Source organism: Microtus ochrogaster, linkage group LG3, assembly GCF_000317375.1.
Source record: "Microtus ochrogaster isolate Prairie Vole_2 linkage group LG3, MicOch1.0, whole genome shotgun sequence".
Classification (NCBI taxonomy): domain Eukaryota; kingdom Metazoa; phylum Chordata; class Mammalia; order Rodentia; family Cricetidae; genus Microtus; species Microtus ochrogaster.
This window is the reverse complement of record NC_022029.1, coordinates 14,920,663-14,934,635: the sequence shown is the minus strand read 5'-3', so window position 1 is coordinate 14,934,635 and position 13,973 is coordinate 14,920,663.

The following is a 13,973-nucleotide window of genomic DNA, read 5'->3' as shown; positions in this document are numbered from 1 at the left end:
CTACAGAGTCATTTGTTATTTTACTGGGTTTGATTTTCTTTTCTTGTGTGTTACTCTGATAAGAACACAAAATAATATTACCCTCCTAATGTTTTGAGAAGTTGATGAAGTATTGTCAACAACAGGGATGGTATTGTACAGTTGATTTCTCAACCACGTGCCTGTTACTTAACAACTCTCTACTTCTTACTACTGACCCCTGAGGACCACAATTCTAATCTCTTATTTGACACGTTTGACAGTTTTAGGTACTACATGTTAGTGGAATCAAATAGCACTGCTCCTTCTGTGAACAGATTATTTCCTCTGTCATAATTTTTTATTGATTTTTATTGAGCTCTACATTTTTCTCTGTTCCCCTTCCTATCCCTCCCCTTCTCTTCAAGGTCCATACATGCCATATACATCAGAATGTCCTTTTTGTTAGGACTAATGTGAGTTAATGTGTCATAGTTTATCAGTTAATCTTTTTAATGGGCAGGTGCATTCTTTCCTCATCTTGACTATTGCAAATGGTTCTAAACATTAGAATGCTAATAGGAATCCAAGACCATCCAAAATAATGATAAATTCCTTTGGATGAGTATTCAAAAGTAGATGTTTAGACCATAAGATAAATCTATTTTTAATTTATACAAGAGGCTTCATATTCTTGAACATGGAAAATGCACTATTTTTCATTCCTGCAACAATGCACGCGTGCCCTAGGTCTTTCATGTCCTTGCCATCACTTTTTAAAAAGTAATAACAGTACTTATAGTTGTAAGATGAGAAGCAATATAAATGGATTTATTTCTCCCTGGTAAGTAGGTGCTATTGAATTTACTTTAAAAGCATGTTGGTCATTTTTATGTCTTCTCTGGAAAAGTGTCTATTCAGTTGCTTTGCTCATTCTTCAATTTCTCTCACTCTCTCTATATATTGAGGTTATTAAACATTACTATATATTACTATTGAGTTGTGTAGACTAATGGTACATAAAAAGGAGCACCCAGAAACCATGTGATACATATATTACCAACCAGTCTTTGAGAAGGATTCCATGAATACATAATGAGAAACGACAGAGTCTTCAGAGTGTTAGAAACCATGGAAATCAGCCAAGTGGTGCTAGCACACCTTTAACCCCAGCACTCGGGAGGCAGAGGCAGGCAGATCTCTGTGAGTTCAAGTCCAGTCTTGTCTACAACAGCTAGTTCCAGGATGGGATCCAAAGCTACAAAGAAACCGCGTCTCGGAAGAAAAAGAAAAAGAAAAGAAAAGAATTAAGAAACATGGAAATCCACATAAAAAAAAAAGAAGAAAGAAACTTGAATATTGTCATATGTACCAAAACCAACTCAAAATTCCAATTATCTTTAAAGTATTAGGATTCCTTTTCTCTAAAGACCAGTTCATTGTTTGACTTGAGTTTTTGTGTGTGTGTGTGTGTGTGTGTTATTGCAGTAAGACTGAGGACTGTAAAGTTTCAATAATAAACAAACAAACATACAAATATAAAAACATTATGACATTGAACTTGGCAATGATGTCTCAGAGATGGAACCAAAGGCTCTGAAGCCACCAGACTTTTCTATCTCACCCTCCATTTCAACCTCTCTCCTAGCATCTCTGCTATCAGCGATCTCCAGCTACTACTTCAGTAGTTCTCTTCCTCCCATTACAGTAAATACCTTTAAAAGAGTTGGAACATTTTGGGGTTTTTTTTTTCCTTTGTTACTAATTTCCCTTGCCTTCTATTTTCCAGCATTCTGAAATTTGATCTCCGTCCATAGCACTGCACGAACCCAATCAGCAAACATTTCTATTTCCTGAGTTCGTGTCTATGCCTTTTTGTTCTGACTGTTTCTCTTAGTAACCTTTATCACAGATGATGTGGGAGGTGGTGTACGCTGTGAACATGTTTTATAGCCATTGGTTAATAAAGAAGCTGCTTTCGGCCAAAGCTTAATAGCATAAAGCCAGGCTGAAAGAGATACATAGAGAGAGTAGACAGAGTCAGGGAAAGGTCATGTAGCCACCCATAGAAGACAGACGTGCTGGAACCTTGCCAGTAAGCCCCACCTATGTGGCAATACACAGCTTAATGGAGATGGGTTAGTTTAGGATATATGAGCTAACTAAAAATATGTTTAAGCTATTGGCCAAACAGTACTGCATATAATAGAGCTTCTTTGTGTTGTTTTGTGCCTGGGCATCTGGGAACAAATGAGGGGCTCTGACAACACACAGGCTTGCAGGTTCTGTGTTCGCTCTTGAAGCCCTCATCTGTCCTTTCCCAGTCAATTTTCAGTTCCTTTTGCAGGCTCACGTTTACTGCCAGCTATCAATATGCCTCATGACTTCCTGCTTAGCTGTATCAAGTTACCATGTAGGACATTTTCCCTAGGCAAACACATTCGTTCTCATTATTTTCATGTCTCTCTGTGGCTTAATAATGAAGACATGTACATATCAAACCCAAGCCTCTCTGCTGGACATCAGGGTCTTGGATCTGTCTGCCCACATGATACCATCTACTGGTTATATCTGTAGTACTTCAAGATCAATATGTCCCAACAATGTGATCATTTCACCTATGTTTGGTTCCCTTCTAGTATTCTTCCCTTCCACCTTATAAACGTAGAAATGGTTTTCGCATAGAACTACAGAAATTTTTTCATACCAAATAATACCCTCCAACACACACATTCCTCGGAAAGGAATATATTTTTCAATCATTGTCATGAAAAAGAAAGAGTAATAAAGATGATTATGGCTGACTCTTAGAAAAAATTATTTTCAATGAACTATGTGGTATGATAGAAATTAGTTTATATAGCAAATTACACACTAAATTAGTTTCATATTATAAAAGGGAAAATGATTTCTTCGTCTTTTTAAGTGATTGAAATATTTTTATAAAATTGGAGAAAACAATACATAAATATTAGTAACGACTTGAGAAACAGCAATGCCATACCTACGTCTGAGCTTTAAAGTCTTCCAGCTTCTCAAACAAAAACTGATCGTCATGTGTCTATGTTTAATGGACAGTACAGCAGCATTCTCAATCTTTCTTCCCCGATAGTTGGTTGAAGAACAGTTTTGATCATTTTAATTTTCAAGTTTTTCTTTCACGTGAAACAATAGGTCCACAGTGCTTGAGAGAAGACTAAGTGAATGGATGTGATGGAAAATGTATAAGTACCACATTCCATACATATAATTCATAAACCACAATTCTGCTCACAACTGTTTATTCTGAATCTGTTCCTATGAATTGTACTTGATCTACAGGAAAAAAAAACAAGCACAGACAAAAATCTCCACATGGTCAAGAAGATGGATGAAAATGAAATTATGCAGGTTCTATTTCTCCATCATTGTGACTGCAGTGATCCATGGCTTAAATATTACCAAGTATAGTAGAAATGGTGTCTGGGAATATGGAACAACAAGTATAACCCTGTATCAATAGGAACTTGTCTGTGAAACTATAGTGACTGAAATGACACTTGCGATGGGATGACAGCTGTGTAACCAGAAGACTTGGAAATCAGCATATTGTCCTCACTCTTTAAAGGACAGCTAACACCCAGGGATTGGAGTTAAATAGATAAACTTATACTAGTGCTGAGATTACTAAAATATAAACCAGTAAAGATTATTCCAGAAAAAAAAAGATGCATTGCTAGCTTTGATCATAATGTAATGAAAATATTTGTATTTCAATTATGACAATCACCTATATAGTTCTAATATTTCATATTACTCTATATAACATAAATAATATAGGCGTCTCTAGATATGCATTTTGTGCCTGCATGTGCATGTGATTTCGTAGTGGTTACCATACAGGTGCATACTTTTGTGAGAACTTATAAGATGTTTACAAAACAAAGATTACTGTATACAAACTATATTTCAATTTTTTAGTTAAAGATTTGCTAAAGCGTAGTGATAATGCAGAGAAGAACACCTGTACTGATGTCATCATCATTTAAAATCATTTACAGAACACCCTGCCTCTTTGTTACCTAAATTCAGGGCAGATTGTTTTCACAGTCCCACTCTTCAGTCATAACTATTCTATAGTTTGGCCTTCCCTTCTGATATCTCAGTCTCAGCAAGAGAAGCAAAACCTAATCATACATGTTTAACAAACCACCACATACCTACCTTTCTCTGCCCACATGCAACCACTCTCATACTCTAAGGAGTCACATACAAACTTTTAATTGCAAAGCAACTATACATGCCAATCTAATAGACTCTACACAAAGTAGCCCAGATAAGCATGGAGAAGAGTTCCATTGTGTCATATATAGCTTCTTAAATTTGCAGAACAATTTTTCGATTGTTCTTTAAGATAAAATTCTAAGCACAGCCTATATATGCTACATGACCAGGTCACTCTCCCCCCGGCCATTTCTTCTCCTTTCTCTCTGCTCTTCATCCACTGTAACTGAGCTACCAACGTAGCGTTGCTTTCCTTCTCTTTCCACGGCAAACTCTACCTTTACACCCATCATCCAGACCAGGAAAGCATGGATATAGGAACACAAGTCTTCAAGGGGAGACTAAATGAATTTAGTTTCTTAGCAACAACATCTCCAGTGTTGTTTTCTTTTTCTGCCAGCTGAGAGGGTAGAGTCCACTGGATGTGCCTTTGATTCTTTGTTATTCAAATGAAGGCACAGGGTGAGCTAAAAATTTGGTATCTTTTAAGTCGTTGAAGATAGCCCTAACCTCTCTCATTTCATCTCTGAAATGCTATAGCTTTTGCTTATCATCTTGGCTTGGTCCTGGGATGCCATATCAGGCGGAGTGAGCAGTTTCAATCTTCTACTTGACCTTTCAATAATAATTGCTCTTATTCTGAAGGTCAAGGAACTCTAGTAAGGTTTCAGAGTCTAAGAAAAATAAGTTTTGGGTGAGACTATGAATATATTGGACCCATTTAGATAGACTTGGGCCAGGACTCCATTTATCCTTTGGTATCTTTATGCCTGTATAGTTTACAGTTGATGACTATGTATTGAACCCTTAGTACCAGGACAAGGTCAGAGATGATATCAAACAGATTTGTTAAAGTTTATGAATCCCCACCCCCCAAAAATGTATGTTATTAAGCATGTAATTGACTAAATGTAGTTGTGGGGAAAAACAGAAGGAACCAAAGCATGCACGTTCACTGTGCCATCACAGGCCCCATCTTCAGTGATACCCCTCCTTCATTTAACTGACTTGGATACTGGAAGCAAGCTCAATCAGTTTGTTACTGTTGACTGACCATCCTCTTGCCTCTGAGATTGACTGCATGAACTATTTATCAACAATCACTGTCGATTCCTGCAGGCCCAGGCATCTGATTGTCATTCTAACCTTGCTTCTCCTTATTTTACTTTTATGCCAGCTTGCTTCTGACCATTAAAAGACACGACTCACATAGTCTTTATGACATCAGAGTTATACAATCCACATTGACTTAAGAAAGCCAATAGTGAGATTGAAGCTACAAAGAACAGCACAGCTGTTGGAGTGACTGGTGCTTCTTCCTCTTTGACTTGAGGTTGAACCAAGGAGCACACATCTAGTGTATTTTCAAATCTCTTCTATATGCATTTAACATGGTCACTTCTACTGTTCTTCTCCCTTCTTTATCAATGATGAGGGCAATCTTTGTATTTCCCCATTGTTTATTATGCACCATTGTTTATTGCAAGTCTCTCATATGTTTCAGAGAATCTCTGGGTACCCCTAAAAGGGTATAGTAAACACAATCTTTGCACACTATATATCTGACAGAGAATTAATTCCAGACTATACAAAGAATTCGGCAAAACAAATGGCCCCATCACAAAATTGGCTATGGACCTGAACAAGGGGTTTTCAAATGAAGAAATAAAAAATGGCTGAGAAGCCTAGTGGTGGTGGTACATGCCTTTAATCCCAGCAATGGGGAGGCAAAGGCAGGAAGATCTCTGTGAGCTTGAGGCCAGCCTGGTCTACAAGAGCTAGTTTCAGGACAGCTAGTAGGACTGTTACACAGAGAAACCCTGTCTCAAACAAAACAAAAGGCTAAGACATATCTTTTTAAAATGTTCAACTTCCTTTAGCAATCAGGAAATGTAAATCATCACAATTATTAATATTGTACTGAAAGTTTCAGCTTATTAGGAAGTGCAAGCAGTACCTTCCCTTTGAAAGAAGAGATTCACATAGTTGTTCTGGTCCATATTTCAATGCAGACATGGCTCTGTCCTATGAGATCTTTCTTCTTAACACTTTTGATTTGATTCTTTTATCAATATATAATCTGAAAGCAACTTAGATCCTATTAGACTAGTCTTGTGCAGAAATCTCTCCTGAACATTGTTTATTATAGCTTTGTTTTGTTGTGGCAGCAAAAAATTCATGATAATACATGTCAGCGTAGTCTGCAACGATATCCTTAAAAACATAACACATTACATCCTATCTCAAATGTTACATTCTAACATTTATTTGTGAGATAAACATCTCTCTGTCCTAAATACATTGTCTCAGGCAATTAAAATAGTGTAACTCTGCCTGATATTTTTGTAACAGTTCCAAATAGTTCACTTTTCATTTGTGCTTGACATGACATCTCTTCTTATACTTCTTGCCTACTTAAACTGTCTGAGTTTAATTTTTTTCATTATGCATTCTTCAAGTATGCTAGAAGCTGAGAGAATAGAAATAATACATGCATAAATACATTAAGAATAGATGCGGTGCTAAACCTCGGTCTGAAATAGGGTTGCCTCCCTCCAGTCTGGAGGAGCTTGATAAGGCATCATTTAGTGGGGCTTAATCGGCGATTTGGATGCAAAATGTGGAACCACAGAGATTATGACCTGTCTGTCTTCAAGCAGGCAAGATAGATTCACCCAGATGACTAGCTGCATGATGTTTTAGAATGAATTGTTCTGGTTCTTAGGAATTCCCAGCAGAATGAACATATGCATTCCCTCCACGGTGATTGCAGGACTTCCTGAAACCCCCGGAGATCTTGTATGTACAGATAGAACAATAAAATAAGATAAAGAACTACTTGGCTCAACCTTGAATTCAGACAACAAAGACCCCAGATTATATCGGTCAGCTTTTCAAAGCAATGTTGTAATGTCCACTTTTCTTATATACGCCCAGAGAGCTCAGCAAAACAAAATGCCTCTCGCTATTTTAAAAATGATTTCAAGGATTTCAAATGGTAGAGAGAGAAAAAACTAATTGTATAACGATAAAACCTCTAGAGAGTTTTTGTTGATATTGCCTTCATGGAAGAGAAGTTTAAGACAGTGATTATTAAAACAGGAAAACTCATCCACGCTCTCATTAAAGTAGATAACAAAATGATTTTGCTTAGAGCAACAAATGTGAAATCTCTTAATTTTCTTCCTAAACCATGTGACTCTTTAGCAGCTCAGATAAAAGAAGCAGTTAGTGCAGACGAGCATCAGATCTCCCGTTAATGCAAAGTAAATTGAATTCTAGAGAATCCTGGTTCTTTCAAGTTGGCTGAGGGTGCTACAGTTCAATACAAAAACCATTATGCTTACTTACCACGCTACGAAGTCCTCCAAAATCATTTATAAGGGGCGAGCCTGAATGAATGGCCCTGAGCTTGCCTGCTTCATTCTCAATAAATCCAAGCCTTTCTTAGACATTATTGAATTGTTCTGGCAGACACACACACATGCACACACACACGCACACATGCACACACACACACACACACACACCTCCTTTTTCTTCTCTTTTCAGATCCCATAGCTGTCTTTTTCCACCAGCTATTTTCTTTGTTCTTTTGCTATTAATAGCCACCATTTTGATTACCAATGTTGATCTTCTTGCAGTGCTTGACCCATACCCTGGTATCAAAAGATGTTTCCCACAATCAACAATGGTCTTTTGGGACAGGCATACAATAAGTCATAAAGGATGATTCTTGGATTCTACTAACTCCCCTCATTTCACATGTGGTATACTGACTACTATAATAACATATGATATCACTGGGATAATTCTATGTTACATCCCAGGACAATGGGCTTTCCTGGTGTTCATTTCAAGTCACCAAAGGTAAACAATGAGAATGAGAGATAGTAAAATTCGCACTCATAGAAAACAACCCATAGCGTGTTTGAATATAATTATGAGGATTTTTTTTATCACCAACCAAATTATTGTTATTATAAATTTGCATTGCCATAGGGGACCATTATTTTATGCTTACTTAAAAATATATCGAATATGTGTGTGTGTGTGTGTGTGTGTGTGTGTGTGTGTGTGTGTGTGAGTGTGTGTGTGTGTATGAATGTATAACTAATGTAAATGAATTCATGCCACTGGGGTAATAATGCTCTTGCTAAGAGTCACAGACTATTTATCAAAATCCCAGTTCCAGGTATGAGTAATCACCCGTCAAATTGTTGGTCAGAGGATTCCAAGTGACTGGAATACATATATATAATGTAGGACCATGGTGGCTTCCAAGAACTTGAATAGAAGATCCTTTTCCTGAGGCTACTACATATTTTGACATATGATTTAGAGATATCAAAATTTGTACTGATCTGGAAGTCTCTTTCCTGAAGACTATCTCTCATAGCATCTAAAGTTGTTATGCAAGCTGCCAGGGATGAAATCACCTGAAAGTCACACCCAGGTCTCATGCCTACAAAGCACACAGCGACCAACATGGCAAATATTCCCAGTGGTGCAATAGTGGCACTTATATGTCATGGGTAACCAACAGCAAACTTACCAGACTTAGGGTCCACTCTGTAAGATGGAAATCATGCCTTGTATTTAAACTTAGCTAACTACCTGTAGCTGGTGAGATCATGGATCCTAGAGAATAATCCACTACTGTTGCATTCTTAAATCAGTATAATTCCCAACTGCATTATACATAATTATTGCTGCATTCACAGTTAAATATACTTCCCACCCCTTGTCAAATTATCTATGTTATTCCCAGCTATAGCAGGGGTTCTGTGGGCATAAGCTCCTGCTTGACTCTCTGACTCTAGGTTCTCACTTCCTGGCTTGCTGATTTGCTAAAACTCTAATTAATATCTTAAACACCCATCTCCACGATATTTATAGTGCCTTAACTTTCTGGACTGAAATCTTACTAAAACAGGAAAGCACTGAGAGATAATGATACCATATAAATGTAATACCGTGTCCTAGTCAGGATTTTCTAGAGTTAACAGAATTTATAGAGTGAATTTCTCTCTATAGAATAGGGATCTATTAGAATGACTTACAGAAGTCAGGCAGTGGTGGCACATGACTTTAATCCCAGCACTCAGGAGGCAGATGCAGGTGGATCTCTGAGATTGGATGTCTCAGCTGTCCTTCATTATATATTTGCCTCATAACAATGGCCTGTACCCCGTCAATTGTATTTTAATAAAATGCTGATTGGCCAGTAGCCAGGCAGGAAGTGTAGGTGGGGCAACAAGAACAAGAGAATTCTGGGAAGAAGAGTCTGTAGCCATCACTCAGACACAGAGGAAGCAAGATGTGACTACCTTGCCAAAAATGATATCAAGCCATGTGGCTACCACAGACAAGAATTATGGGCTAATATAAGTTATAAGAGTTAATAAGAAGAAGCCTGAACTAATAAGCCAATTGGCTTATAATTAATGTAGGCCTCGGTGTGATTCTTTGGGGTCTAATGGCTATAGGAGTAGGCAGGACAGAAACCTCTTTCAACATATACTAGAATCTAGAAGAAGTAGGCTTTAATGTCAGTGAAGAAATAAACTTGAAGTCAAGAACAAGCAGGCAAAAAGGAGATCTTCTTTCTTCTATACACTTTATATAGGTTGCCAGCAGGTATAGTCCAGATGAAAGAAGAATCTTCCTACCTCACAGATCTGGATTAAAAGTGGGTCTTCCCACATCAGATGATTTAATTAAGAAAAAAATTCCCCACAAATGTGTCCAGTCATTTGGGTTTTAGTTAATTCCATATTTAATCAAGTTGACAATCAAGAATAGGTATCACACATTGCTAAGGATAGAGAAACATGTCAGGAGTATAATTTATACATTTGGCAACAGAAAACCGGTAGAAGACCTGCTTTATCTGAAGAGTTAATCATATCACCTTATTTCTCCAAGTCCCTTCCAACTCTACACTCTTCTATTTTGTTAATTTTTCTTCATTTGGACATTTGCTTTATGTATTATGCATTCAATACTTATTCTTCCAACCATTCCACTGATGATTGGAATTGACTTTTAAGCTATTCGCCACCATACACCTTGTTTCTACCGAGATCTCAAGATGTCCAGCACATAGTAGGTGCACAGAGAATTATGAAAAGGCTTTAATTGAGCAAGTAAGTAATTCAGTGAAAATGTGATTTGTTCCTCAACACTCACTAAAAGACCTATTCTTGTAGATCTGTTTTCTAGAAATTAATCACAAATGTGCTTCTGAGATGAGGGAAAGAAACTATACTGCAGCTGTAACCCTTGAGAGCCTTTTTACATTCCATCAGTAACATAACCCATGACCAGGTAAATACTCATCTTCTTTATTTTCCCCAACAAAGAGAATCAATTACAAACTTGTCTCTTAATCCCTTAAGTACGATGTGAAGTCCATTAAAGACCCAGAAGTTAGTAACCCTTGGATGGAGAGTAATGTTTATACTATTAAATGAATAATGGCTCCATATTGTCTGGAAGAGGAGAATTATTGTGGGTTGCCTTTTGGTTTCTTTGTTAGTTGTTTTTGAATCATTTAGCGGGGCAGGAGGATGCTCTGCTTGATGTGAATACTAATGTTGAACAAGGCTACTAAGGATCAACAGGCTTTCATAAAACTTAGAAATCATTTTTGTATGCACTTGAAGGTTTTGCCTTCTGCAGAGTTTTGAAAGTCTTGTAGAGTTGCATTAATGTGTACATAGTGGATTTAAATGGACATCTATTTCCCAATCAATAAGACACCAAGGAAAGGAGCCAACCCAGTCAAACCTTGCCTAAAGATCTAAGGTATGGAGAAGAACTTCTTTTCTTCCGAATATATTTTTAATTTGAATTAGAACATAATAATTATTCACAAATTTATAAGAATCACACTGGGACAATCGGCATGTCTATCATCTTACACACATACCTTTTTTGTGTATTTGAAACAATCAAAATTCTCTCTTTTAGCTATTTTGAACTATTCAGCTAATTATTAGTAACTTTCATAATCTTACTCTATTATCTCCATCCATTTAAAATCTTTATCCACACCCCCAACATTTTCCCTGACTCCATTACTCTATTATTTATTTGTTTGTAATTAGTCTTTTAGCACTTACACATAAGTGAAAACCTGCAATATTTGTCATTCTGTAACTGAAATTTTACCTAAAAATAAGGTTTTCCAGTTTCATCCATGCTGCTGCAAATGATGTCCTATCTATGACTGAATACTATCATTCACGTTCTTATTTATCCATTGATGGACATGCTGCTGAATTTTGTATATCATTAGATTGCAATTCTCTCATTATATCATATGTGCACATTGGAATAGATGGCTCCTGACAATATTACTGCCATCTTTTGTTTATCATATTTTTATTGATAGCTAAAATGATGTCCTTAAAGTTCTTATTATCTTTCATAAATTACTTGAATTTAACAAATGTATCAAACACATATTTGGTGCAAGGTACTAAGATAAATACTGCAGATACAGCAATGAATAAATTAGTTTCATTGTTCATCACCCCTGGGGCTTACAGGGAAGACACAGCAAACTGTCAATCATTTACTGTGAGAAAAGAGATCATTTTTGTATAACAAAAACAAGGTGCTCTTACACAGCATCAGGTGGTGCCCTCATGCTCATTTGGGGAGTTGGAAAGGTGTGGTGGTTTTAATGATAATGATCTCCAGAATATTTTATGTTTGAATACTTGGTTGCTTGTTGGTAGAGCTGTTTGGGAAGGATTAGGGGGCATGGCATTGGTGGAGCAGTATGTCACAGAGTGTGGACTTTGAGGTGTCAAAAGACTCACCCTATGCCCAGTGTCTCTTGTTCTCTGACTAGTGATTGTGTCTCAAGATGTGGACTCTCAGCTATTGCTCTAGCACCATGCCTGCCTACCTGCTGCCATGTTCTCTGCCATGGTTACTGTAGACTCTAACCCTCTGAAACTGTAAGATCTGAATAAACTAGCCTGGTCCATAAGTTGCCTTATTATATCAATATAACCAACTTGTTAGATATATTAAAGAATGAACAGTGTGGAGTAAAAAGACAAAGTGTGACAATGGAAGAGACAATATTGATGTCAAATTGCAGAAGCAACTGAATGAGTCTCCAAGTTCCTGACCTGAAGAGACGGTAACACTACTGTTAATGGGTTGAGATAGGGCCAGATCAGACTGAATCAGATTGGCCATAGTCATATATTTTTTTTAAAGATTTGTAGCAATGGTATTGAATGAAAACAGAATTCATAGTTAACCAGAGATTTTAATGAACTTTTCCCTTTATCCATCTTTTACTCTCTGGCATTTCTCTAAGGGTCTAGGTTGGTTCAATTCTTGGGGAGTTCTCAACTGCTCCCTTTATTCAAAACTTTTCAGCAAGCAAGCAGACACATACCTCTTCTCACATCCCACATTTTGATTATTAGATAGAGATCTTTTATTCTACCTCATGGACGGCATTGCTGTTTCCACCTAAACAAAGCAAAAGTGATTTTTAAGCTCTGCTGGAATGGGGCCCTTGAAACATCATCTAGCCCAGAGAATGTACATTTTAAGAAACATCTGCTCATCCTTAAGACATCATAGGAGATCAGAAAGTTGCTAGAGAGGTAGAGGCACTTTCAAGGAGTGACTTTTGTGTTTTCCCCACAGTGAGGTCCCTGTATAAAATGCTCATTACCTGAATTCTCTTCATCAATCCTAATGTTCTTAAGTCTCCTACTCCTATCTGGAGTTGTTTGCCTTGACCAAGACTAAGTCTATTTCTGTCCTTCAGGACTCCCAATCACATGGATGAACAATCTGATCTTTACCTGCTGCAGTGAAATTGCCACCTCCCTTACCCTGGGCACTGCCATATCCCTCACCTGGGTACACCCTCATAGCCATGTAGGGTGCATGGGCAGCTTTGCCATTCACATGGTATGGTGATCTCCCACTGTGCCTCTTTCAGTGGAATGTCTAAGGTTTTTTTTCCAAATGCTGCTGTTTAGCCACTTCCTCCCCATCTCATACACAATTTGACTTTTGAACCCAAGCATGGGACCTTCCATTTATCCCCATTATGTTTTCTCTTGTTAGATTGGCGCTATTGTTCCAGCCTGTCGAAATCATTTTAGAGTTTGGCTGTGTTGGCTGTCTCTCTCTCTTTGCTGTATATCATCTGTTAATTTGATCAGCATGCTTTCCATGTTTTCATCTCAGTCATCGATAGAAAGGATGGGTAGCACAGAGGCAACGACATGGCCCTCTAGGTCACTGAAAATTGCTCTCAAGGCTGCCGGTGATCAATCAATCAGCATTCATTGAGTTCTGTCACTCATCCAGGTTGCAGAACACCGAGACATATCATCACCCAGTCACACTCTTCATCAAGTCCATGGTAACATCAGGGAATATTTTGTCAAATATCTTGCTGATAGCTAGATATACTATGCTATGAGGAGTTTCTCAGTGTGAAAAATCTAAGACTACTTCATTGAACTTTGCTAAACGTAGCGTATGTAGAATAGTGTTTGCGTGAGAGTAAAGTAACAGATATAGGGTTCTTATTACACTAAAACATGAACTCCTAAAAGCTAGGAACAACTCTTTCTCTGAAGGTAGCGACAGTAGCTTAACGATAGTAGTCACTTAAATACACTTAAATATTTATTAAATGCCTTCATTAAACATAGGGTTGCACTGTACCTAACTAGGCATGAGACAAACTTAAAAATAAG